Below are 8,713 nucleotides of genomic sequence, written 5' to 3'. Positions count from 1 at the left end.
TCAGCCTGGCCTGTGCCCTTTCGCAATCTGGGGCCCCTTGGGGGCCCCTTCCCCTGGCTGCTGGCACCAGTTTTCCTCCAGCGCCCGGAACCCAGGCCTTCGCTCTTCACTGGGAGGGGCCTGGGCAGTGGGCGAGGGGCTTAGCTCTTTTAAAATTACTTCTGAATGTTTGGTAAATAACCCTGTAGGAATCTACTTTCTGAAACATGCTGGTTGTTAAGGGCTGATTTGGGTATCAACAAAATGCATGTTAAAATCCTAATCCCCAGAACCTCAGAATGTACCTGTATATGGAGATAAGATCTTTAAAGAGGGGATTACATTAAATTGAGGCAGTTCCAGTGGGACCCTTAGCTCATCTCACTCAAGTCCTTATAAGAAGAGGAATGTTGGGGTCCTGCCCCAGCAGGTCCAGGGGTTCCCAAGGGTGTGGACGGAGTTGGCGAAGAAGGAATGACAGAGGCAGCGTTCAGGTTATCATCATAGCCAGGTTCTCTTTTTATTGTCCTGCTACGTCTATATTTATACTATTTGATCCTATAAGCATGCCTCTATAAGCTTTTTTTTTCCCCCAGGAGACCATGGGGTCTGTTTATTGGGGAGTCAGTCAAAGGGGGAGCTGGATAGGGTGGGGTAGGACAGCAGCTTGTCTGGACCCCGAGAAACCCAACTTGAGTCCAGAGCCTCGACCGCTTTGAAGCCAAAGTCTTCCTCCACCTTTATCTGCACGGGGTCCAGCTCTGGAGTCAGCGGGGCTCCCGCCCGGCGCCCTTCCCATGGCGCTCGCCGCCTCTTCTGCCCACTGGGCCTCTTGCCAGGGGCTGGGCTGCTGGCTTCTGCAGGCGCTGGTGTCCTCCTGGGCAGGGACAGCCCCTCTTTCTCTGGAGGCTCATTCTCAGCGTTGCCTGGGGTGGGGGCATCTGTGCCCTGGCTGCCCTCGTCCTCCAGTAAGATGGTGAACTGGCTGGCCCGGTAGTCATCGCCATAGGAGTCCAGCACCCTCATGAGGAACCTCCGCTCCTGCTGGAGTCTCTGTGTTATCCTCTGTACCTGATGGAGCCTATTCAGGACTCACTCATTCACCTGCTCGATCTCCCTGCAGCGCTGACCCAGCGCCTGTTACTTCCTGCAATTGAGTTCCTGTTGGCACCACAGCTGCCAGCCTCGGGCTGCCTCCTCCTCTTCATCTCACTCCTGGAGGCTGGAGCTGCCCAGACCCCCAGACACAAACTCCACTTCGGTCTCAAGCTCGCTCTCCAGGATGTGACCACCAAACAGCGGAGGCAGCGCCAGCTCCAAGCCGGGAGGTGCTGAGAACTCCTCAAAGCCCACAGCTGCCATGGACCCCTCTCTCTGCTCCAGCTCCATTTACCCCCGGCTACCAGCACAGAACTTCCAATCTTGCAAACCTCTAGGTTAGAGGGGTGGGGAAGATGGCGGCGGTATAGGCAGACGCGTCCCAGGTCGTGTCCCTGAGCAAATGGAGTGAGCAGCTGAAACTAGTAACATCCACCCCGAATTGGCGAAATTCCTCAGCTGGCGAGACGGTTTGCAGCCGGGAAGAGCAGAACTCCCCTGGAAAGGTAAAAAAACCAGGGATTTGGGCAGGAAAGTTTGCCAGACTTCTGAGCCCAGAGAGTCGGAGGGAGACCGCGTGGCAGACAGCCGCGTCCCTTGGGACAGGCACAGCCCCTAACAGGGGAAAGGAGAACCGCGGGATTCCTGGCGCTGCCGGGGGAATTGAGAGCTGGGTCTGTGATCACAGAGGACTGAGCCTAAAGGGGGCAGCCTGAAGAGCTGACCAGACCATGCAGTCCCGGTAAGAGAAGAAGCTTACAGAAACCAAGCCTTCCCCGTTTCCGCGGCCGGCGTTTGTTTGTTTGTTTTCACTGAATCCTGTTCATGGGACATTTCAGATACAGACACTCACCTGTGCTGAAGAGAGGGAGAGTGTGCGGAGGAGTGGAATCTGGGGAGAGACTGAGGAGAGAAGGGGGGCCGGGAGAGGTGGCAGCGAATTGAGTGCTGAGACACCCCTGAGCCCAGGACTGAGGCAGCCATTCTCTCCAGAGAGTGAGACTCCTCCCCCCAGCCCCCAGGCAAGGAGCACAGCCACACCCAGATTCCACCCTGTAGGAGATCAAGGATTAAAATAACCTGATCAGTCCCTGGGAGTTAACAGGGTCTGGCCTATAGAGGGATTTTCAATCCCAGCAACAACACAGCACTGGTAACTCTTACGCAGCCAGCTCTGGGCAGTGAACTTCCACTGGACAGAGAGGCCCTATAGCCTCAGAGGCCAACCCCAGAACACTGCCACCCAGAGGCTGACCCACAAACTGACTCTTTGCTAAACACAAAATAAGGCAGTCTGGGAAACAAATGCGGCTTGCTTTAAAATAAGGACTGTGGTTTAAAACACAGAGGAACAGTGTATCACAGGGAAACTCAACACTCTCCTGAATACCTGGCAGGTCTAAGGCGAGCCACACTGAAGAATAGAAGAACCAAAGGACCTTCCCTACTGCAATATTTTTTTTTCTTTTTTCACCTTTTAACTAAGAAACCATTTTTTTTTCTTTTTTTTTCTTTTTTTTTCTTTTATTCTTCTTTTTCTTTTCTTCTATTCTTCTTTTTTTTTTCTTCTTTTTTCCATCATCCGGTTTTTACCCTTTTAATTACTACCTTCTTATTTTTAACCAGTATTATTACTGCTACCATTTTACCATTTTTTTTAAAGTGCCATTTTATTTTCTCTTTATTTTATTTTGGGATTAGTGTTCTCCATTCTATTTTCATCGTTATATTATTGGTTGTTTCTAGTTTGCATTCATCTCCAGGGAGCTGTTGCTGGAATTTGTTGGGATTAATGGCTGTTCTATAGGAGTATTCTCCTCATATAAAAAAGTCTCTTCCCCTCTTCCACTTCCTTCTCTCTTTTCGCTCTTTTTTTTTCTTTTCTTTTCTTTTCTTGCTTTTATTTTCCCCCCTCCTTTTTCCCAATTTGATTTTTGCACTCCTTTTTTTGGTCCCCAATTTTCTTTTCTTTTTTCTCTTTTCTCTTTTTCTCTTCCTTCTTCCTTATCCCCTAATTCTCTTAATTCAGGTGGTCACCTTTATTTGGGGTTATTAATATTGTAAATATATTTGTGTATAGTGCCTGGTACATGGTGCCTTGTTGTGTTGTATTTTGTGCCTTTAAATCAACACAGCAGATCCAAGCAACAGCAACCTCCTGAGCACCACACCCTCTGCTGAGGAACAGCAGCTGTACGTGAAACCTCGCCCCACCAGCCAGAAGAGCCACCACAGCTGTGAACAGCACCCACCAGAGGAGCTGCTGCCAACTGAAGAGCAGCTGCTACCGCAAGCGCCCGAAGAGCAACCGCAGACCAAGGAGTCACTGCCACCAAGGGAGCAGCCACTGAATGACTCAACGTCTAGATATGTCAGTGAGATCAAAAATGGGTAGACAAAGAAACCCCCAAAGGAAAGAGAAGGAGGACTCTCCAGAAAAGCAGCTAAGTAATACAGAGGCATGCAACATGACAGAAAAAGAATTCAGAATAAGGGTCCTAGAGTGCATAAACCAGATGGAGGAAAAAATCGACAACCTCTGCAAGAAGCAAGAAGAAACAGATGAAAAAATCGATAACATATGGAAGAAGCTAGAAGAAACAGATGAAAAAATCAACAACTTAAGTAAGACCCAAGAAGAAATGAAGAGTGATATAGCTGCAATGAAAAACACCATTGAAAGTATCAACAGTAGACTAGGAGAAGCGGAGGACCGAATTAGGGATTTAGAAGACAAGAAAGCAAAACACACCCAAAACGTACTGCAATTGGAGAAAAAAATGAAAAGACAGGAGGAGAGCCTAAGGGAGCTTTGGGACAACATGAAACGAAACAACATACGAATAATAGGGGTACCAGAACAACAGAAGGATGAACAAGGATTAGAAAACCTATTAGAAGAAATAATATCAGAAAACTTCCCTGAGGTGGGGAAGAAAAAAGTCTCACAAGCCCAGAGAGTCCCAAACAAGGTGAACCCAAAAAGACCCACACCAAGACACATCATAATTACCATGGCAAATGTTCAGGACAAAGAGAGAATCTTACAGGCTGCAAGAGAGAGACGGAAAGTTACGTACAAGGGATCTCCCATTAGATTGTCAAATGATTTCTCAACAGAAACACATCAGGCCAGAAAAGAATGGACAGAAATTTACAAAGTGATGCAAAGCAAAGGACTGAATCCAAGAATACTCTATCCAGCAAGGCTATCATTCAAACTTGAAGGGGAAATAAGAAGCTTCACAGACAAAAAAAGGCTAAGGGAGTTTATCACCACCAAGCCAGCAATGCAAGGAATGCTAAAGGGACTGGTATAAAAATAAGAAATAAAAAGCTCAGAAAGAAAACAGCCTCACAAAAACAGAAATGCCTACAAACAAGTACCTTTCAATAATAACTTTAAACGTAAACGGACTAAATGCTCCAAACAAAAGACATCGAGTGGCTGAATGGATAAAAAAACATGACCCATACATCTGCTGTCTACAAGAAACCCACCTCATTAGAAGGGACTCACACAGACTGAAAGTGAAAGGATGGAAAAATATCTTTCAGGCAAATGGAAAGGAAAAGAAAGCCGGGGTAGTAATACTTATATCGGACAAAATAGACCTCAAAGTGAAGGCCATAACAAGAGATAAGGAAGGCCACTTCATAATACTAAAGGGATCAATACAACAAGAAGATATAACCCTGGTAAACATATATGCACCCAATGCAGGAGCACCCAAATTCATAAAAAAACTCCTGGAAGATATCAAAGGAGAGATCGACAACAATACAATCATAGTAGGGGACTTTAATACACCACTGACAGCACTGGATAAGTCCTCTAGACAAATAATCAGCAAAGATACAGCAATCCTAAATGACTCACTAGATCAGATGGACTTAACAGACATCTTCAGAACACTTCACCCGAAAGCCAGGGAATATACATTCTACGCAAATGCTCATAGGACATATTCAAAAATAGACCATATATTGGGTCACAAGCAAAGTATCCCCAAATTCAAGAAAATTGAAATCATAAAAAGCGTCTTCTCAGACCACGATGGCATAATATTAGAAATAAACTACAATAAAAACAACCCAAAATACTCAAACACCTGGAAGCTGAATAGCATGCTATTAAATATTGATTGGGTTACCAATGAAATCAAAGAAGAAATTCGAAACATCCTGGAAACTAATGACAATGAAAACACAACAATCCAAAACCTATGGGACACAATGAAAGCAGTCCTGAGAGGGAAGTTTATAGCTCTACAGGCCTATCTCAAAAAACAAGAAAAAATGGTAGTAAATCATCTAACTCTACAACTCAAAGAATTAGAAAGAGAGCGACAAGAAAACCCCAGAGTGAGCAGAAGGAAGGAGATAATAAAGATTAGAGCAGAAATAAATGACATAGAGACCAAAAAAACAATACAGAAAATCAATGAAACCAAGAGCTGGTTCTTTGAAAGGATAAACAAGATTGACAAACCTCTAGCCAGACTCACCAAGAAGCAAAGAGAGAGGACCCAAATAAACAAAATCAGAAACGATAGAGGCGAAATAACAACAGACCCCACAGAAATACAAATGATTGTTAAAAAATACTATGGACAGCTCTACTCCAACAAACTAGACAACCTGGAGGAAATGGACAAATTCCTAGAAAAATACAACATTTCAAAACTCAATCAGGAAGAATCCAAAAATCTCAACAGGCCAATAACTATGGAAAAAATTGAAGCAGTCATCAAAAAGCTTCCAGCAAACAAAAGCCCAGGACCAGATGGCTCCACAGGGGAGTTTTACCAAACTTTCAAGGAAGAACTAAAACCTATCCTCCTCAGACTACTACAAAAAATTCAAGAGGAAGGAACACTTCCAAGCTCATTCTATGAAGCCAGCATCACCCTAATACCAAAACCAGGTAAAGACAACACAATGAAAGAGAATTACAGGCCAATATCCCTCATGAACATAGATGCCAAAATCCTCAACAAAATCTTAGCAAATCGGATCCAGCAGTACATCAGAAAGATCATACACCATGACCAAGTAGGATTTATCCCAGGGATGCAAGGATGGTACAATATCCGCAAATCAATAAACGTGATACATCACATAAACAAATTGAAAGAAAAAAACCACATGGTCATATCAATTGATGCAGAAAAAGCATTTGACAAAATTCAACACCCATTTTTGATAAAAGCTCTCAGCAAGGTGGGAGTAGAATGATCATACCTCAACATAATAAAAGCCATATATGACAGGCCCACAGCCAACATCATACTCAATGGACAAAAACTAACACCATTTCCCCTAAGAACAGGAACAAGACAGGGATGCCCCCTCTCACCACTCCTGTTCAACATAGTACTGGAAGTGTTAGCCATTGCAATTCGGCAAGAAGAAGAAATAAAAGGCATCCAAATTGGAAAAGAGGAAGTAAAACTGTCCTTATTTGCAGACGACATGATATTATACATACAAAACCCTAGAGACTCCATCAAAAAGCTACTGGACTTAATACATGAATTTGGCAATGTAGCAGGATACAAAATTAACCCCAAGAAATCCGAGGCATTTCTATACACCAATAGTGAACTTTCAGAAAGAGAGATTATAAAAACAATCCCGTTTACCATCGCACCAAAAAAATTAAGCTACCTAGGAATAAACTTAACTAAAGAGGTAAAAGACCTCTACTCAGAAAACTACAGGACGTTGAAAAAAGATATAGAGGAAGACATAAACAGATGGAAGAACATACCGTGTTCATGGATTGGTAGAATCAACTTCATTAAAATGTCTGTACTACCCAAAGCAATCTATAAATTCAATGCATTTCCCATTAAAATACCAACGGCATACTTCACAGATCTAGAACAAACTCTCCAAAAATTCATCTGGAATAAAAAAAGACCCTGAATAGCTGCAGCGATCCTGAAAAAGAACAAAGTAGGTGGAATCTCAATACCAGATATCAAGATGTACTACAAAGCCACTGTTCTCAAAACTGCCTGGTACTGGCACAAGAACAGGCATATAGATCAATGGAATAGAATAGAGAGCCCAGAAATTGGCCCGAACCAATATGCTCAATTAATATTTGACAAAGGAGGCAAGAACATACAATGGAGCCAAGATAGTCTCTTCAATAAATGGTGTTGGGAAAATTGGACAGATATATGCAAGAAAATGAAACTGGATCACCAGCTTACACCATACACAAAAATAAACTCAAAATGGATAAAGGACTTAAATGTACAACAGGAAACCATAAAAATTCTAGAAGAAGCCAAAGGTAACAAAATCTCAGACATATGCCGAAGCAATTTCTTCACTGATACAGCTCCTAGGGAACTTGAAACTAAAGAGAAAATGAACAAATGGGACTACATCAAAATAAAAAGCTTCTGCACAGCAAAAGGAACCATCAACAAAACAACGAGAAAACCCACTGTGTGGGAAAACATATTTGCCAATGTCATATCTGATAAGGGCCTAATCTCCAAAATTTATAGGGAACTCATACAACTTAACAAAAGGAAGATAAACAATCCAATCAAAAAATGGGCAAAGGGCCTAAATAGACACCTTTCAAAACAGGACATTCAGAAAGCCAAGAGACATATGAAAACATGCTCAGAAGTCACTAATCATCCGAGAGATGCAAATCAAAACAACAATGAGGTACCATCTCACACCTGTCAGACTGGCTATCATCAACAAATCAACAAACGACAAGTGCTGGAGAGGATGTGGAGAAAAAGGAACACTGTGCACTGCTGGTAGGAATGCAGACTGGTGCAGCCACTATGGAAGACAGTATGGAGTTTCCTTAAAAAACTGAAAATGGAACTCCCATTTGACCCTGTGATCCCACTTCTAGGAATATATCCCAAGAAACCAGAAACACCAATCAGAAAGGATATATGCACCCCTATGTTCATAGCAGCACAATTCACCATAGCTAAGATCTGGAAACAGCCTAAGTGCCCATCAGTAGATGAATGGATTAGAAAACTGTGGCACATCTACATGATGGAATACTATGCTGCTCTAAAAAGGAAGGAACTCTTACCATTTGCAACGTCATAGATGGAACTGGAGAGCATTATGCTAAGTGAAATAAGCCAGTCAATGAAGGAAAAATACCACATGATCTCACTCATTCATGGATAATAGAGACCATTATAAACTTTTGAACAATAATAGATACAGAGGCAGAGTTGCCTCAAACTGATTGTCAAACTGTAGCAGGAAGGCCAGGGAGGGTTGTGGGGCAGGAGGTAAGGGGGTAAGAGATCAACTAAAGGACTTGTATGCATGCATATAAGCATAACCAGTGGACATAAGACCTTGGGGGATAGGGGAGGCTAGGGGACTGTCTAGGGCCGGGGGGATAAAATGGACACATATGTAATACCCTTTGTAATACTTTAAGCAAAAAAAAAAAAAAAAAAAAAAAAAAAAAAAAAAAAAAAAAAAAAAACCTCTAGGTTAAAGTGGCTCACAAAACAACACACCCCATCCGATTTCATGGCCAGGCACCCAGTCCCCAGCTGCTAAGCCTCCTGGGAGTTGTAGTTCTCTATTTCCGGTTGCCTCCCTGGCCCCAACCCCACCCGGA

The 8,713-nt window shown here is 43.3% G+C and overlaps 1 pseudogene; it reads right to left on the bottom strand.

The window, feature by feature from the left end:
- Window positions 1-603: 603 nt before the first annotated feature.
- LOC118651410 lies at window positions 604-1,368 on the bottom strand (annotated as a pseudogene).
- Window positions 1,369-8,713: the final 7,345 nt, after the last annotated feature.

This window comes from Myotis myotis, unplaced genomic scaffold (assembly GCF_014108235.1).
Source record: "Myotis myotis isolate mMyoMyo1 unplaced genomic scaffold, mMyoMyo1.p scaffold_m19_p_3, whole genome shotgun sequence".
NCBI classification, from domain to species: Eukaryota; Metazoa; Chordata; class Mammalia; order Chiroptera; family Vespertilionidae; genus Myotis; species Myotis myotis.
This window is presented reverse-complemented; position numbering and strand designations above follow the sequence as displayed.